The sequence below is a fragment of the Alosa pseudoharengus genome, unplaced genomic scaffold, assembly GCF_046254945.1.
Source record: "Alosa pseudoharengus isolate Yale_2024_CS ecotype anadromous, Long Island Sound unplaced genomic scaffold, YU_APseudo_1.1 YU_APseudo_1.1_scf_13, whole genome shotgun sequence".
In the NCBI taxonomy this organism is placed as follows: domain Eukaryota; kingdom Metazoa; phylum Chordata; class Actinopteri; order Clupeiformes; family Clupeidae; genus Alosa; species Alosa pseudoharengus.
In genome coordinates this window covers 206,194-226,120 of record NW_027468598.1, presented here as the reverse complement: position 1 = coordinate 226,120, position 19,927 = coordinate 206,194, and positions in this window count along the sequence as shown.

The window sequence follows — 19,927 nt, the reverse complement described above, 5'->3', positions numbered from 1 at the left end:
AGTCTGTAGTTCTGTCAAAATGTATCTTATCTATGAACAGACTACATGATTATCTTCCTTAGACTTCGTAGATGTAGTTACTACAATTTGGAAGCGAATTTCGAAGTGTAAATATGGTTTTAGTGTGTAAACAGACCAACCGCGATTTTGCAATTAAGTGAATGGAGCCTTTTATGTAGGGCTATAGGCTGCTTTCACGAAGTCTGTAGTTCTGTCAAAATTGATCTTATCTATGAACAGACTACATGGTTATCTTCTTTAGACTTCGTAGATGTAGTTATTACAGTTTGGAAGCGAAATTCGAAGTGCAAATATGGTTTAAATGTGTAAACAAGACGCCTGATGTTATTGTGTACAGTAATGGGCTATCAGTAGTATGAACAGTTCATGTGTTATGTGATTTACATAAACTAGTAAACAACAGAAATTTTAAAAGCTGGTATTGTGTTTCCTGAATTCTTACATTCAGGCATTCAAATGAAATGTAATTAAATAGCATATATATACTCTATCAGTGTATGATGCTTGCATGAGGGAAACATCCCAAAACAACGGCACCCATATAATTGCTGTTGTTTTGAGAAGTATTTCTCATGCAAGCATCATGCAACAATGCAAAAACAAAGAAACTAGTGTAGGCCTAATTATATTTTACATTAGTAAAGCCAGGGGCGTAGCCAGGATTATTTTATAGGGGGGGCCAGCTGGGTCCAGACTTTTTATTGGGGTGGCACTTGGGAATCAAAACTACAATATGAAAACTACTCAAAAAGTTTTGAAGATTAGGATACCCTGTTTTAATAATGGCAATGAATTGTGTAAAGCCAACTGATACACAGGTCCATTCACAGACAACCTGAACAGTTTGTTGTCCACTCCAACACATTTTCCATAAATAGGCCAATGCTATAAAAAGTACATTATGATAATGCACCTTACTTAATCAGTCATATTCAAATGATGTTAACTCAAAGAACAATAATAAATACTACAAATATGGTATGCAGATATTTAATCTTATACTGATGGCAAAACTATATTTCTTTCTGTTATCCACTCCAAGTACTTGGCTGTAAGTAACATGGCTCTGAATCAAGACATTAACCCTTAGAACCCTAGACTGTTTTAAGGGCTTTTTCACTACCTTTAGTTAGAAGCATTTATCCTGGTCATTGTAAGTGCCATACACAAACAAGAACAATGAGCCATGAACAAAGTGAAGGGAAAAAGGTGTTTCTTTGTCGAATAAATTGGGATGCAATGTGAGTCTTGAATTGGATGCCATGTAGGAATTTGCTAGGATCTCAAAACCGGATTATGGACATGCTATGCCATAGAGAAACACATTATAGCGTTGGATTATGAACATGCTTTGCCACCACAACAACACACAAAAACGTGGGGTAAGTAAGTCGAGCTATATGAAGTTATTATTTTGATGTCCCTTCGTCTGTTTTATAACCCAGAAGGATGTACTTGGTATCAAATGATAGCTCTGTGTCTCCTCTTTCATCTGACATGCGTGGCATAGGCTATCTATCCGATCACGGGTTCGTGAGTACGGCCTAATTCAAACGAGAGTAATGGCTGTGAAGCGTTGGTTTTTGTACATGATGTTATTTTGCAGTCACGTTGTCTGTTTTTATAGCCCAGAAGGATTGATATACTTGGTACCAATGGATAGCCCTGTGCCTCCTCTTTCTTCTGATATGCCATATCTATGCGATCACGGGTTCGCGAGTAGCCTAATTCAAACGAGAGTGTGGGTGCGTAGGTAAACTAAATATGATGCAATTTGATTTAATTTCATGATTTTTTGTATTTTCATACTTGATCGCACAGACAAGTGTTTAGTCTCGTTGGAAAGCCCCACTTCTGCTCTGTCACGCAGTTAAGGTTTCATCTCGTTGCAATTACCGGAGCAATGTATCAAAGAACTCAGGCAACGCAGCAGCCTGCCTCTGCCTGACCAGCTATGGCAAGAACCACACGCAGTCAGCAAATTATGTTTTTATAAAGTAGCCTAGGCTAGACACTATTAGCCTACTTTTATTGGAGCCATCCGGAGATATGTGCCTAATATGCTTGCATTTCACCCGAATATTATCAAAATATTTTTGTAACAGAGTTACCGCGGGCATCCGCTTATTTTTGATCAGCCTCACACGTCAATGTCAGAGCCTACCTAACAAGAACAGCCCAACGCAGCTCACTTTGCTATGATTAGTGTCACATTTTAACATTAATGTTCCAAGTCATCATCAACTCACCTGTTGTCACTGAGGTTAAGTAAGTAGTAGTCTACTGTCAAGTGTTTTTAACAGATGACTTGAATTGTCCCCTGCTGCTGCTGCACTAGGCCTACTCACGATTTGATTAGAACCGTAGGCTACACTTCCTTTCAAAGTAGGCTACCGTTGAAAACGGCAGCAATCTTTTTTTTTTACTTTTCACTGAACGGAGCTGGGGGGGCCAGCAGGGTGGCCAAGCTTTGACCAGTGGTGGCCGTGGCCCCCCCTGGCCACCACGTAGCTCCGCCCCTGAGTAAAGCAGTACTCTGATGTGCATGCTTTCACAAACTTTTGTGAACAATCTTAGCACTTTAAACATTGACTGTTTTAAAGTGCATGTATAGCAATATAGTATAAAAATAATAATTGTGATATCATTACAATTTGATAGGGGTTGGGAGGAGGGGGTGGGGTCATGTAGGTGGGCCCTATGACCCCAAAGTATGCCTTGACTGGGCCTCAGGTCAAAGAAGTTTGAGAAATGCTGATGTAGACAACAAAGCAGCAAGGAGGCGTCGTGTGATCATTTAAACAAGTTTTATGACAAGGTCGATGAGGGTGGGAAAAATCGTACATTTCTGTGCAAACTTTGCCCGCACTTCAGTCACATTGTCTTTTAAGAAAATGCAGTCCTTTTTTCGGTTCCAGCAGCCAACAACCTCAGAACTGACCCTTCAGGCCTCTCAGGAGGCGCTGGCCTTTAACCGCAGCCGGAAGAGAGTCAGCAGAAATTTGATTGCCTTTAAAAAATCTGACTTCTTAAAAAATCTTAAACTGGCTGCATTACGTGATTATTTCTGAGATTCTGATACGTTTTTAACCATGACCTATACACAGTTCTGGTTTGAAAATGTATCTCTTAAAATAATCACTTTATGCAGTCAGCTTAAGATGGCTTACTAGCAACTAACTAATTACCCTAGCAACAACCTAGAAACCACCCCTGTAATGTCAACCTAGCGACCACCATAGCAACCAGCATAGCAACCATGTTATTTATGCGTTTTAGCTTATTGGATGTTGCGTTAATGCAGACAACTTTTGATCCGTGTGCCCGATTTTCATAAATGAGGTACCGTTGGAATCCTTGGATGAGGCCGAGTTCCGTGCCACTGATCAAACCCACTCTTGCAGTTCCTCGGAACCGCAATTCTAGTTATTTATTATTCCTGTTCACCCACTTTTTGGCCGAACTACTGCTCCTAGACCGTTTGAGCTATCGACGCAGTTCGAACTCCAAAAATTCAGGCCCGAACCGGTGTAACTTGCTTGTTACTTTCGTGTCGCTGGCCGTTGTCGTTTTCGCGGTATTCCCGTTTTTCGGCGTTTTTGGGCCCCATTGAAATGAATGGCGGAATGTTCAAGGATTCTAATTCGATTGTGACATCACAGCTCTAATTGTTTAAGCTTGCACCTGGCAGAGTTCTGAGCCATCTGGCAGAGCTCTAATGGGCTGGGCTGTCTGTGTATATGAAGGTGTGTGCATGTAACTTTTGACCCGTATGTCCGATTTTCATAAATGAGGTACCGTTGGAATCCTTGGATGAGGCCGAGTTCCAATCCCCTGATCAAACTCACTCTTGCAGTTCCTCGGAACCGCAATTCTAGTTGTATCTGTCCTCTGCTTTCCATTTCTCTAAACTCCAAGTTCTTTTACTGTATCTGTCCTCTGCTTTCAAAGTTCTTTCATTGTATCTGTCCTCTGCTTTCCATTTCTCCAAACTCCAAGTTCTTTTACTGTATCTGTCCTCTGCTTTCAAAGTTCTTTCATTATATCTGTCCTCTGCTTTCCATTTCTCCAAACTTCGAGTTCTTTCATTGTATCTGTCCTCTGCTTTCCATTTCTCCAAACTTCAAGTTCTTTCATTGTATCTGTCCTCTGCTTTCCATTTCTCTAAACTCCAAGTTCTTTTACTGTATCTGTCCTCTGCTTTCAAAGTTCTTTCATTGTATCTGTCCTCTGCTTTCAAAGTTCTTTCATTGTATCTGTCCTCTGCTTTCCATTTCTCTAAACTCCAAGTTCTTTTACTGTATCTGTCCTCTGCTTTCAAAGTTCTTTCATTGTATCTGTCCTCTGCTTTCCATTTCTCCAAACTTCAAGTTCTTTCATTGTATCTGTCCTCTGCTTTCCATTTCTCCAAACTTCAAGTTCTTTCATTGTATCTGTCCTCTGCTTTCCATTTCTCTAAACTCCAAGTTCTTTTACTGTATCTGTCCTCTGCTTTCAAAGTTCTTTCATTGTATCTGTCCATTTCTCCAAACTCATTCTGCCATTGTATCTGTCCTCTGCTTTCCATTTCTCCAAACTTCAAGTTCTTTCATTGTATCTGTCTTCTGCTTTCAAAGTTCTTTCATTATATTTGTCCTCTGCTTTCCATTTCTCCAAACTTCGAGTTCTTTCATTGTATCTGTCCTCTGCTTTCCATTTCTCCAAACTTCACGTTCTTTCATTGTATCTGTCCTCTGCTTTCCATTTCTCTAAACTCCAAGTTCTTTTACTGTATCTGTCCTCTTCTTTCAAAGTTCTTTCATTGTATCTGTCCTCTGCTCTCCATTTCTCCAAACTTCAAGTTATTTCATTGTATCTGTCCTCTGCTTTCCATTTCTCCAAACTTCAAGTTCTTTCATTGTATCGGTCCTCTGCTTTCCATTTCTCCAAACTCATTCTGCCATTGTATCTGTCCTCTGCTTTCCATTTCTCCAAACCTCAAGTTCTTTCATTGTATCTGTCCTCTGCTTTCAAAGTTCTGCCATTGTATCTGTCCTCTGCTTTCCATTTCTCCAAACCTCAAGTTCTTCCATCGTATCTGACCTCTGCTTTCCATTTCTCAGAACTCAAATTTCTGTCATTGTATCTGTCTTCTGTAGGGATCGACCGATATGGATTTTTTAGTGCCGATACCGATTTTTTTCCATCAGCCTAAGCCGATGACCGATACAGGCTGCCGATTTTCTTGAGCCGATATTTGGAGCCGATACTGCTTTTATTTTGCTCCCTCAATTTACATCATACAAACGCCTAGCCCACAACTTACAAGACAGCCTTGATGATGCATTGCTTGCTGACATATTATAAGACTTAATTCAGGTCATCACAAAATGTCCTTTGTCAACACATTTAAATAATTTAAGAAAACAATAAGCCTGAAAAATTGCTATTGAAATAAAGTGCTTGATTTGTAATTTAAGACTGCATGGTTTCAATTTTTCTATGTCTATATTTTTCTAAAAAAAGCTGCCAGATTTGTCAACCACAGAACATAAATCAGCAGAGGAAAATAACGTGGTGTCAAATGTTTCTGTTCTAAACGGCATCAACGTCAAAAGGTATAAAAACATATCTCTCAGTTTTAAAATCTCTCCTTCAGGTAGCGCAGCACTCTCATATCGCTGTGATGCGTGTGTCCCACTGAGTGAGACCAGACGCACACACAAACTTCTGTTTGGTAGCTGACGAACCACCATTGAACTGGATTGATAATGATAACATTAGCAAACGGCTCTAAACAACACAAATTAATATTCAACTACATATAACACGTCTCTCATTATTAAAACTCTGATATCACTGCGATGGCAACTCCGCCCGCTCGAAGGGAGAGGGGGAGGGAGACGCACACACCACACGCGTCCAAAACTCAGCCAGATGGTCTCTGAATAAAACTCCCACAAATACTTCGGAACAACGTCGGCATTACTTAATCATATGATTGACCACCGCTACCCCATGCATACGGATAGCCTACAACTTCGCTATTTGCAGCTCCCTAAATACAATGGCAAGCAGTTTTATAGAAGAGGGGCATTCAGGGAGGGAGACACACACCACACGCGTCCAACACTCAGCCAGGTGGTCGCTGAATAAAACTCCCACAAATACCACGGAACAACGTTGGCATTACATATGATCAGTGTTTGTAACAGCTAGCTACCACATGCATATGGATAGCCTAGCCCACAACTTTGCTATTTGCAGCTACCTAAATACAATGGCAAGCAGTTTTATAAACGAGGCATTAAGCATTAAATAAAGTAGGCTACCTATATCATTCGCATTTTCCATTTGGACCCACAAACTTGCTTCCACCTTCAAAGTGTATGGCAATATTTCAGCTAAGTCAAACAGTTAAGATGCTTTGAAAGTTTAAAGTTTACTGTTGTCTTGAAGAGCAGGCTTTCAGCTCTCTTCTCTTGGGGGAGGGGCAGTCTGCACGTGAATTGCAGCGTCTCCAGCAACACAGACCTGCCTGTGGACGCCTGTATGTAAATAATGCGGGGGAAAAAACTATCGGCTAACGCAGCCGCTTATCGGCCGATGCCGATACACGTAAAAAAAACAAATATCGGCCCGATATATCGGCTGGCCGATATATCGGTCGATCCCTAGTCTTCTGCTTCCGATTTCTCCAAACTCAAAGTTCTGTCATTGTATTAGTCCTCTGCTTCCCATTATTGTATCTGTCCCATTGAAAATCCATTGGTTAATATGGTCCCTAATAGTCAAACATCACTACATTTACTGTGCGTCTTCAGGATGTGGTCAAAAGTCCACGTACCAAGTTTGGTGTCAATATGAGAAAGTGTTGCTAATTATAATGCCCCTTCCCAGATAGCCAACATACACTGGGACGGAACTGGGCCACACCTACCACAACGTCCTGCACAGATCTGCATAATGGACCTGATCCGGCGTCCAAACGCACATCGGTCCAAAACTGGTCTGGATCCGTTTGACGGATCTGGTTCCAATAAGGGCTAAGACTGGCCCAGTTCCTATGATAGTCTGTGTTACTGACGTGTTCCAGATCTGCTTATCATATGCAATACGGGTCCGCTTATTGTGTGTGGTACGGACCCGTTTATCAGATATCAGCTGGCTTTATTTGACATGTGAAATGTGATTGGTAATTAATTATCCTGAAAAATCTGTTTGCTACACATTTGCTAACATGTTCGTTATAGGTTCACCCAGGCTAAAGTGCGTAACGTTTTCCCAACAGCTCAACTAATAAACATAAGCTAGGCTACAAACACAATAGGGGGGTAAAAAAAACTTTACAAATAAGTGTCTTATTTTTTTTATTCAACAACCTGGCTGTAGAAGTGCAATCCCAGACAAAGTTTAAGTTGTGTTAATTCCACTGTTCCCATCGATATTCTGGCTGTCTTCTTCAGTCATCTCCATTGTCAATCTGAAACAACACAAAATAAACATTAGCCATTTATTCCTTTTTGAAAATAGGCTAAGTCACAATTACACTCGTTTTTTTTATCATCAGTGATCCTTTGAAAAGTTGGGCTGTGTCCTAGTCCAACCCCAGGCTGGCAAATCATGTCAAAAGATTGTTAGTGCGCAAACCAAAGATCCTTGATTAACGTTACTGCTTGGACTTCTGCATGCGTGGCAAGAATATGGGGTTGTCTCATAGCACTGTTTGATCTGACACAAACAACAAGACTACTTTTACCACTGCTAGGTAATAATAAAAATAATGAAACGAGCATATGATCAATATTGAGCCAACTATATCTTCTTTTCCAGCCTTACTGTAGAAATGAAGTGGCCATGGAAACATAGTGCACCCCCATGGTTTCTAAATTTGTGCCATTCCAAAATAGGCCTACCTTTTTTTTCCTTTAGCAGCCAGTTGACAATGAAGTAGGCTAGGGAAAGGACAGTCAATTTAGCAGAATCAGCACCTTAATTAATATCATCACCACCTGGGTCAGCTGTGAAAAAATGGTCCTTCGGCTCATATCCGTATCACAGGTTTGGGCCAAATCAGTGTTTTGTATTTTAAACGCATTTCCTGACTTCCAGTTGAGTTGCGGAAATCGGACCTGGGACAAATCTGTAAACCGGTGATAAAACAGCATTACTAGCAGAGCTGAAACCTCTATCAGGAGCAGATCTGGCCCACAGCCAGATACCGTATGTCCGCTACAGGCGGATCTAAAGGCTTTTATGCAGATCCGGCCCAAAGGAAATTGCTATCTGGGTTGTGGTCAATGGTCACTTCATTTATTGTGCGTCCACAGGATGTGGTCCTGAGTCTATGAACCAAGTTTGTTTCCCTATGTGAAAGCATTGCTGATATATGAGCTAAAACCCTGTAACTTTAGCACCCCCCTAGTGGTCGAAAGTTGGTAAATTTATTGTGTGTCCTCAAAATAGGGTCCCAAGTCCATATACTAAATTTGGTTTCTATACGTGAAAGTATTGCTGAAATATGACCCTACTTCCTGCGCATGCTGTGCTGCGACGACACACAGTCAGTCAATAGGCGTGTTCGACTTGAGGCAGATCTGTGCATGCTGGGTTGAACACAATGCATACTGGGATGGACGCAATGCTTGCTGGTTAGAAATTCTGTCCGACTTCTGTCAGCCGGGGAGGGACTTACCACCGTGACACCATGTCACATGACCTTAAAATATCGCGGGAGTCTTAGCCTGCAGTCAGATCTTGCAGTTGCCTTCCACGAGCTGCACGAGCTAAAACACGCCCTCATGACGTCAGTTCAAAGACGTGATAGGGCCATTTGGGAGGAATGTCCTCATGACGATTTTGACGAGAGTCTCATGGTGCTTCCTTATGTTGGAATATGCGAAAATAAACAGAAATCAAAGGGATACCTTCTTATACGTGATTTCTGCAACAATGGTAGGCTAGCCTACTGAAAACGTTTGGATATTCTGTTATTTTCTGCTGTTGGTTAAATAGATGGTTAAATTGGTTAAATAGACACACATAGGGAAAACACTTGATATTGAATTTATGTGCTACAAAGCAGGCCTGTTCAGTTACAGACCACAGTTAGTATGACAACAGTGGTTTATTTAAACTACATCATAAGAATTTATTTCGTCAGTCATCATGCTCATTTTAATGAGTAAGAATGAAAGGTCTGCTGTATTTATTGCAAACAAAATTCCGCGATATCTCCCGTGATGTCTCCCGCGAGTCACGTCAGGCAGACTGTAGCCTGTCTGTCCGGGATGAGCTGTCCTCCCGGCTAGCCTCTGAAGATCACGTTTACGTAGAAAGCCAGACCAAGTCAGATCTGCCTCAAGTCGAACACGCCTAATGTTCCATCGGTTTGTTTGTACCAGTGTGTTTGGTGTTTGTTCTGAGAAGTCCTCAATGAATATTGCTACTTTCAAAAAATTGAAAAAATGGAAATGAGCCCTGTTGGACGATGCGGAGAAGAGATTTTTAGTAGTAAACAGAAACAGCCTAGTAGTGTCTGCTTTAGACTATGGTAATAAACTAAAATCAGAGGCTGCCCCTAACCCTTACCAAACGTGAAGTGCATAATGTAGTTGACTTTTTTTTATTTAAGACATAATGTTTGAACACTGACAAATTCTTGTCATAAGTTATTTATCTTACCAACAGTAACAGAGCTTTTTTTTAAGTATATTTTTTGGCCTTTTATGCCTTTAATACGACAGGATAGTGGAGAGTGACAGGAAGTGAGTGGGAGAGAGAGTCGGGGTGGGATCTGGATAGGACCACGGGGCGGGAATCGAACCCAGGTCGCCGGCGTACTGTGCAGGTGCCCCAGCCATTTGCCCCACGGCTGGGGCCAGTAACTTGAGCTTTACCTTGAATAACACAATGGGTCTAAGAAAAGGACCAAGGCAACAAATACACATCATTAAGTATAAGTATATATACTCTTTTGATCCCGTGAGGGAAATTTGGTCTCTGCATTTATCCCAATCCGTGAAACACACTCAGCACACAGTGAACACACAGTGAGGTGAAGCACACACTAATCCCGGCGCAGTGAGCTGCCTGCATCAACAGCGGCGCTAGGGGAGCAGTGAGGGGTTAGGTGCCTACAAGGGCACTTCAGCCGTGCCTACTGGTCGGGGTCCGAACCGGCAACCCTCCGGTTACAGGTCCGAAGTGCTAACCAGTAGGCCACGGCTGCATTAGCAATATTTGGAACCCTATACTATTATACTACACTATTAAGACTATTTAAGGAACATTAAGACCTTTTTGATGACATGAGTAAGAACACATTCAGCAAACAAGCATCTTTGCCACATTTTAAAAAAAAATCCCACATGCAGGATTGTGTTTTTCCTCTTAAAATGGTCCCGTGAGATACATTTCCTGAAAAGTAAACTTAAAAGATTTACATTATGTTATCTGCAATGTATTCTCTGCTGTCTGAAAATAATACTTTAATAATAACATTTTGAACATATGCAGAATTGGCAACATTTGGAAAATAAACTTAAGATCAATGTTATACATCAATAATAAAAAAAACTTTTAAAATTGTCCTGTGAGGTAGGCTTATGTTTATACCTCTTAAAATGGTCCTGTGAGGTAGGCTTGTGTTTTTACATCTTAAAAAATAGTCTTAGGCTAGTTGTTGTGGATCCAGTAGAGATGACCATCACTTTGGTTGCCGCTGTTCCTCTCTGCAGCATTATTCCAAACAACAGCAAGAAACTTAAACGTTAAACTAAATTAGCTTACGTAAGCTAGCAGGCTATAACGGTATAAATTAGTTTTACGGCCGGCAGATATATCAGACCAGACGCTATTAATGGTTACAACAATGGCATAATCAGATAGTAAGTTGTTGTTTTTTCATCTCTTATCTACAAATCTAAGCAAAATAAGGTCACACAAATGACATTTTAAACAGATTCAGCAGCCATTACTGATGTCATCCGCCATGTTTGTTTACCTTTCACAGCTGTTTCAGACGTTGCCGCAAGGGATTATGGGTAGGAGGGAGCATGAAGTGTGCATCGATGCTGCCTCCAAAAATGACCGTTATTTGGGAATTCTAAGATATCTTAAAAGGCAGCAGAATTTGTTTTTTCGGTTTCGAACCGCACTTGCTGCCTTGCTCCTCAGTTAGATATCTTAAAAGGCAGCAACTTTACCCCTTTCGAACACACCCACTGTTTCGTGTACATTCAAATAAATGCAATGAATTGTTCATCAAATGGAATTAGATTAAAGCCTATAGTCCAACAAAATACCCAGTCTGTGTGTGTGTGTGTGTGTGTTGTGGCTTGAAATTTACAGTAATAATACAATTTTATGCAAAAAATACAAACACATTCATTTGGATATATCCAATAATGACAAGGAATAAAAGGGGTTTACCTCTGAATGAATTCCAGAATGCAGGCTGCCTCATCTTGATACTGAAGGTTGAATATGTAGTAGAGTGCAAACACAGCAGCAAGTCCCTTTGCAAATGTTGGTGTGATGCCCTCAGAGATTACACGGCCCTCAAAGGTGATTATCCAACTTCTAATTGTAACTTGCCATTTTTGCACCTGAAACTTCAAGTCATAGCAACATGGGAATGCATGTTACTTTGTGGAAACGTTTCTAAACTCGAGATAAATGATATATAATGTGCCTATCAATGAATCTAAATTAAATGTATGTATACAGTAGGCAGTATCAGGCGAGGACTTGCAGGAAGACTGAGAGTTGTCTCAACGTCAGCTGCAGTGGCAGACATCTGTAGGGAACAAATACATTATGCCTACCATAATAAGAAAAAATATAAACACACTACAGGTAGGTGAGAGTAACCTAGAGGTAGGTAGGTAGAGGTAGGATGGGGTAGGCTTCTGAAGTAGCTACAGTCAAACTGCTAAATAGATTTGGCAATCAAAATTTAAAGGGTAACCATTTGTACAGGTCTTGTAGAGTTCTACTGCAAATGTCTAAAACGTAGCATGAACCCTTTTGTGGCTCCAGAAGAAACTGCACATAATCTGATAAGTTTCTGCTGTATTGATTTGATCATCATCATATGTTCAACAGTGTCATAGTAGGGCAAAGACAGGTGAAATACTTTTTAAAAACTTGCACCCACTTTACCCATAATGCAATTTAGCAACTGGAGGTAACTTATCATCTTAGATGCAGCTTCCTCTGAGCCACAAAATAATTTATACTACTATTTTCACATATGTAGTAGTACTCCCCAAAACTAGTATACACATTAGGTGTCTGGACACTTAAGACTGATGGGGGAGTCACCCTTTAAAACATAGTGTTAGAAAGAAAAAATAAAACTTACATTTAACTGAACTGAAAAACACGAAGTGCCATCTCATTATCTTCACCATTAGAGAGGATATCCTTGACATCTTTGTTGGTAGGTTTTCCCCTGAAGTATTCTGTGATGGCTCTTCCACATTCCTCCATACTGAGTTCAAAGCTCCGAAGCTCATTGATGTCTGTGAGCAGCTCAAAATGTGCGTATATATACCTTGGCGTGAAAAGAAAAGGCTTTCTTTTCACATCTTCAATGTCTGGTGGTGGAAGTGCATTTATATGACAACGTTGTTGAGAGAATGTGAGCTCCATTAGATTTTTCACTTCTGCTCTTTCTGCTTCACCTGCATCCTCCTGTTTGTAAATCTCCTCCAGTCTCTGGCGGTGCTGCTCCAGAGAGTCATCAGTTTCTTCTGGGGTTGAAATCGTGTACGTATGCAGGGGCGCCTGCAGGAATTAATGCTATGGTACGCACACCCATCACCCCCACCCCAAAAAAAAAAAAATCAAGCGTGGACAATATTTGTCCGTTTCCCGGTTTTAGGTCTGTGCATTGGTCAGCAAAAAGTAGCCTAGATAGCATAACATCCACATGCAATAATACAACAACAACGTCTACAATTACCTATTAATTTGGACAACTTGATACAGCCCTATACAGGCTAAAGTTACCTTTAGTTTTGTTCTAGCGTTACCGTTACGTCTGGCTTTAAACAGCTGTAATGCAGTCTAACGTTCTGACAAGCACACCAATTGCCTACCTTGTTCTTGCCCATCTGAAATAACTCCTCTAGCTTTGCTGCCTCCATCCTTTCTGTTTTCGTTGTTTAAACTTGTGATATCCATGATGAGTATTGAGTTAGTGAATTAGCTTAACATTGTGTGCTGATAACCATATATAGATAGCCGAGTAAAAGAAATCAAGTAGCCTAGTTGCGTGCCTGCGTGCGTAGTCTGTCTCCTGCTCAAACAAATTGTGTGCGCGTTAATTTTGATAACCTGTTCACTAACTTTACGTAATAAAAAAATTTGAAATATCCTGATGGCATGCAGCTAATGGTATACTGTGCATAGTTGGGAAGGTATGGTGGGCCAAATTGGGGTGAATACACATTACGCACACACACACACAAGGGAAATTTTCTCTCCTTGTTGAGTAGCCTGGTGGTACGCACAGTGCGTACGGACGTACACCTGAAGGCGCGCCTGTACGTATGTATCAGATGGACGATATGTATCAGATGGACCCCTCTTGCCTGTACAGGATCGGCGGCGTGAGAAGCTTCCGTCACGGTTCACATTCTCAATGCGGTTTTTGACTTAACCCTTAGAACCCTAAGCTGTTTTTAGGGCATTTTCACTACCTTTATTCATAAGGATTTATTCTGGTCATTGTAAGAGCCACACACATATATTATATATTGTTTTTTTCAGGAGAGTTTAGGCTATTCAGATCTGCCATCATTTCATGTATTAATACTAGCATTATAAAAATTCTTATATTTCGACATGTATCTCACCACTGCAAGCTCACAGCTCTACATGCATTTCATGTGTGTGTAGGGCAGACTGTCCTGAATCGGGCAATATTATTGCCATGTTGGAGGGATACTCTGGGGCTGAGCAATTTACAGAAATATTTGCTGTGTGATTTACGGAAATAAATGCCATTTTTTATTTAGTGATGAAAAATGACCTTTCTGCGCTCCATATCTGTGACACGAACTGATCTGACCTGACTTGACCCGAGGTTGCGTGTTAGCCTGCGTGCCTGTGTGTATGCAGTCATAATAATTCTCAACTCTTTACTGCATTGCCATGAACAAAGTAAAGGCAAAAAAGGTGTTTATTTGTTGAACAAATTGGGATGCAATGTGAGCCTTGAATTGGATGCCATGCAGGAATTTGCTAGGATCTCAAAACCGGAATATGAACATGCTTTGCCATAGAGAAACACATGATAGCATTGGATTCTAAACATGCTTTGCCACAAGAACAGACAAAAACGTGGGGTAAGTCCAGCTATATGACGTTATTATTTTGCTGTCACTTCGTCTGTTTTATAACCCAGAAGGATGTACTTGGTATCAAATGATAGCTCTGAGTCTCCTCTTTCATCTGACATGCGTGGCATATCTATGCGATCACGGGTCCGCGAGTAGCTAATTCAAACGAGAGTAATGGTTGGTTTGTGTACATGACGTTATTATTTTGCAGTCACTTCGTCTGATTTTATAAGCCAGAAGGATCGATTAACATGGTACCAATGGATAGCCCTGTGCCCCCTCTTTCATCTGATATGCTTGCCATATCGATGTGATCACGGGTTCGCGAGTAATTCAAACTAGAGTAATGTGTGTGCAGGTGAATGCAGAGAAGTATAGACTGTAAATATGATGCAATTTGATTTAATTTCATGATTTTTTTAAATGTTCATACTTGATCGTACAGACAAGTGTGTAGTCTCGTTGGAAAGCCCCACTTCTGCTCTGTCGTGCAATAAAGGTTTCATCTCGCTGCGATGAACCGTTCCGGAGCAATGTAACAGAGAAGAAAGGGTGTGTTTTTTGACGCACTTTGCGTCAATCGGGTTCTAAGGGTTAAATCAAAGGTGATGTATAACCTCCACACAGAAGTGACCCATCTGGTGCAATATCAGCAAAACTCTTTGGGTACTGCCTGATGATATTTCGAACCACAGTTAGGCACTGTGCGTGAGTGGGGTTAATGTAGTAGTAGTAGTAGGCCTTTATTGTCACATAGTCACAAGTAACCAGCGAAATTAACCATCAACCTGTCCATACATTACACAAACATACATAATATGACAAGGGGGGTAGACAGGACAGGAAGACAGGGCATTGAGGAAGAATACAGCATAACATGAGGAGAGGGGAGGAGAAAAAAAAAGGCAACCCCCAGACTATGCTCCTGTGGGGAGTACAGTGTGGGAACAGGAAAAAAACACCTCAGCAACATTAGCACATACACTTTACACAACATGAGAGACACACGGCTTGCAACAAGGGGGAGGGAGTGGGTGGGTGGAGGGATACCAGTGCAGGCAGGCAGCCATCCGGTCCTGCAGCCATTTCGCCGCTGGTCACAGACCCGCTTGACAGACTGGGGGGTACAAGCGGCGAAGGCGCGGGATGGGGGGTAGTGGGGGGGGGTGAATGCATGTCTGTATATATGTTAGATGTATGTGTAGGCCTGGTGAAGCGCTCCGCCTGGTGCCCAAAGTCTTAGTGCCTCAGTCCGCAGGATTGTCAAAGCGATAACACAGCAAGTTGCTATGGAGACAGCCTTGGTCATGTCCCAGTCAGAGTCCACAATCAGCAGGTGTCTGTGGGGGGTGGGGAAAGGGATGCAAGAGCGTCTCGCTGCAGTGCTCTTCCGGGGGAGTTGTTTTCCAGCAGCGGCCTTGGCCAAGGCCAGTGCTGGTTAAGGGGCGCCAAAAGCAGATAAGATTGTAGTTGTTTGGTCTTGGGGCGGGTAGCCGCATTCCAGTTTACACGTCTACCCTATTAGTCCATTCTGGTCCAATTGCCTTTGTAAAGCAGTGAGCTTCTCCATGATGTTATCCAACTTAGTATCCAACCTAGCATCCATCTGATCCATCCTGGTATCCATCAAATGCTTGATAGTCCCAGTCTGGGTGACGACGGCTCTGCCCACTGCTTCAATCATAACGGGCAGCCTTACGGGGCTTTGAACAGCTGTTACCGTTTTTAGATTTCCTCGATAAACCAGGGCAATGCCTAATCCAATCAGCATAAGACCTGTTATCATGGTTCCGAATAGGTAGATATCTTCAATGTCCTCCACAGAAAGAGCCGCCAGGCACACGACCCGCCACTTCTCCCACGCGTCCATCGAGTAGCCAGCTGCGAACGGCAGGGCAGTCGGGTTCCCCCGAACCCAAGCTTCTCGTCGAGAAGATGGTGTCAATTGCGTTGAGAGACCAGTTGATCAAATCCATGATTTTTTTAGTTGGAGAGCAGTGCAGAGAGAGTCTCTCAAAGTATGAGACAGTAGACTACACAAGACAAAGAAGCACAGCAGGGAAGATAAAGGGAGGGGAGGGAGAGAAAAATGTGACCGCCTTCGTTGAGAGCAAACTTCATATCTTCTCATTTCATCCGCGAGTACTCGTACCATCTGGAGTCGCTCCACTGGTTTAGGTCTCTTGCCATCTGCAAAATGCAGAACGAACTTCCTGTGCCATTTGTTCCCAAGGGACCTGGAATGTTGAAAAGTTTAAAGGTACATTATGTAGTTTTAGAATAATAAATTCCACAGCTGAATAAACAAGAGAATATAACAAGAGATTGCCACACTAAATTAACCATACATTACCTAATTTGAATGCATCCAGGAGTTTTCGGCGCTGGATAACAGGTAACAGATCAGCAATGTCTTCCTGTTGAACATATTTTAAGTCTTCTTTTGACTCCAAGCCTCAGTTCTGAAGTTTCGATATTATTTTCAACTGGGTCTCTTCAGACAGATTTGGCAAAGTCTTGCAGATTATCTCTTTGATTTTTTCACTCATGTTCGCCATCATTCTGGACTAGAGGGAAAGAATGGTGAAGAATTATCAGTGGTGTGCCATGGACAGTATACTCAGGCAAGGGATAGTAATCTAGCAATTTATCCTGATTAATAATAATAATAATAATAATAACTTCAATTTACATAGCGCCTTTCAAGATACCCAAGGTCGCTTTACAAGAGTGGGAGTAGGGGGATAGGGGCAGGTTGGGGGTTTAGGGAGGGTAGGCAAGAGAGGTGTGTTTTGAGGTGCTTTTGGAACTGTGTCAGAAAAGTGGCGGAACGGATAGGAGGGGGCAGGGTGTTCCAAAGGGTAGGGGCAGTTGCACAGAAAGCCCTGTCACCAAAGGTCTTGAGTCTGGTGCGGGGAGTGGAGAGTAAGTCCTTGCTGGTGGTTAATACAACAGTAGCATCTGCATCAGTGTGAGGCTGTAAACTCCCATGTCGGGAATATGCAGGACATGATACTTTTCAGCAATAAAATATACTGCTGAATCCTTAGCCCCTCATCATCATCAATCACAATGAGCATGTTCTTTCTGTATGTTGTCCCCTTCACAGTCACTTCATTGGCTATCAGAATGTTTGTGGACTCAAAATTATGATGTGCAACTGCCTCTCTGATTACATCATTGTAGTCATCTGAGAAAAACTGTGTGCCCCTCTCCACGGAAACACTTGGAGGGAAGAAGGTACCAGCACTCAGAAAGGCCTGCAGAAGCTGATGTCTCTCTGCAAGAGTAGAACATGGATTCTTAAAGTTGCGCAATTTTCTCAAACACTGCTTAAAATATGTGTGTTTGCTCTTGAATCTTAAAGTCCATAGGCGAATAAGTGGCCCAAACTGGATAATGAGCTCAGGATAATGATTGACATAATGATCTTTGGGCTTCAGTGGGTTGTCAGGAAAGGTTTGGATTCGGCAATGCAAATATTCATAAATCAGAACTCTTAGGTATAGGCTATCTGGCCATTTGAAATTGCAGGTGCACAACTGAGGTCCACAACTTCTCTTAGTTGCAAAACCAACTGCCATACTTTGTTGTCACCTGGATTTTGTACTTTGTCTCCGATCAAAACAGGCAACATTCTCAGCAAATACCAATTCTGCACAGCAAGTCCCCCAAGTTTCCCACCCTCTGGATTAACTTCACACAGTTTGTCATTTCGTCCCCTTAGAATTATAAGGTTCTATCTGACATTTTTGTCAAAATTGAGTTATTTACATATTCTTATTCTGTGACAACTTAAGAAGGTGAGGTGTTTCTTGTAGTTGTATGCATTTTTGGACATTATATCTGAAGAGGTTTGTTCCACTTATCAGTATAGGTCTATGGAATTCTAAGACTTTGAAGCTCAATATCTCAGAACTACTCAGAACGTAGATAGAACCCTATAATTCTAAGGGGACGATTAGCATCCCTACCAAGATACTTGAACTGATTTATTCGTCGATTTAACTCAAGATAGCTAAACATTTTATCCACCTTAAGATGGTTAATGTACAGTGCCAGATCAGAGGATACAATGCCTTCAAAAAGATCGTGGCCAAGACATGGAGGCAACCCTGGCAGACATACATGGAAGTATTTGAGCATATTAAACACAGAGTATCTGCAGAAGTGTGAACTCCTGCTGAAGTTCTCCACAAAGCCTCCTATGATATGTGAGCCCAGGTTGTCACCTGCAATGGCACACAGAGTTCCCTTGTAGACCTTTTCATCAGACAGGGAAACACCATCTTTAAGCACCAAGATCTTTAAGGTCATTGACGAGGGTGCCCATAACCAAGTCTTGACCAAAATACTTAAAATCGTGCTCTTTACAGAGAAGAACAAGTTACATTTGATCAGTGCTGGATCTGTTATGTGGCATTAAATCTGCAAGCGTTAGATACACCGCAAGTATCTTATGTTTTTTCTTTCCAGATCCTTGTAGGTTTACCATTTCAAATGCATCCTGATACAGAATCAAGCTCAGTGATGAGCTCTCAGTCTGGAAGAGCACATTCTCAGCCATATTTTTGCCATCCCACACAACCTTAAGAATATTCTTAGAACCAATACTGGAGTGTACTTGCTTATATTGTTCCTGCACTGATTGGTAATGGAACAGAGAATCAATTGTCTGTTTAATAGGAACATACTGGGCAAAACACTCTTTACCAGTTTTCAGAGGCTGAGTGTTGCAGGTCCTACAGAGATCCTCAGTTTTCATGACTTCAATCACATTGTTTGTGTCAGCTTCAGAAATCCCAAGTGTAATCAACTTGTCTTTTAGTTTTAAAAGCAAATGTGACTGGCTTATATCATGTATTTCCTGAAAATCTTCAATAATTGTCTGGATGACAGAGGATGGAAGCAAACACTTTGCTTGTAATTTCAAATAAAAAAGGGCCTGTTGCTCCAAGTTAAGCAGCCCACAATGCATTCCTAACTACAGTACTGAACTGTTTACCATGAAAACAGTATTTTAGTGTTGAAAATTGGCTTTAAATTTACAGCAATATCTTACAGTGTATAACAGAGTGTATAACCTATGTATCAGTTATAATGGAGCCTATATAATATATATAATATAGGTCTCATCCTGCAAACTATGGTTTACAGTGGGTCCCAGTTAAGTTTGGACGGGTTCCTTCAGGAATCACGCACCCCATTTTCTCAGCAGAAATGGCACAAACTGCAGTTGACACAAACAACCACAAGGTGTCACTTTGGAGTTCTGCCACTACTATTTTTGATGCGACTTGACTTACTGCTTCCATGATGCAGTTTCCAAGTCAGTAGAACAATCAGAGAAAGCTGAGGCATTACTAAACATATATGATAATACAATAGCGTGATATCTTATACCCTATTTGTCACGGTTACTTATAGATTTGATAGTGTAACGATAAGCGCATGAGACTTTCAGCGGGGGCACGGGAACTTAAATTGATAACGGTAGTTTAAGCTTACACTTGACAAAACATTCTAATATGAAAATGTAGATGCAATTGTTGTAAGATGGTGCAGCTCCTTTAAGA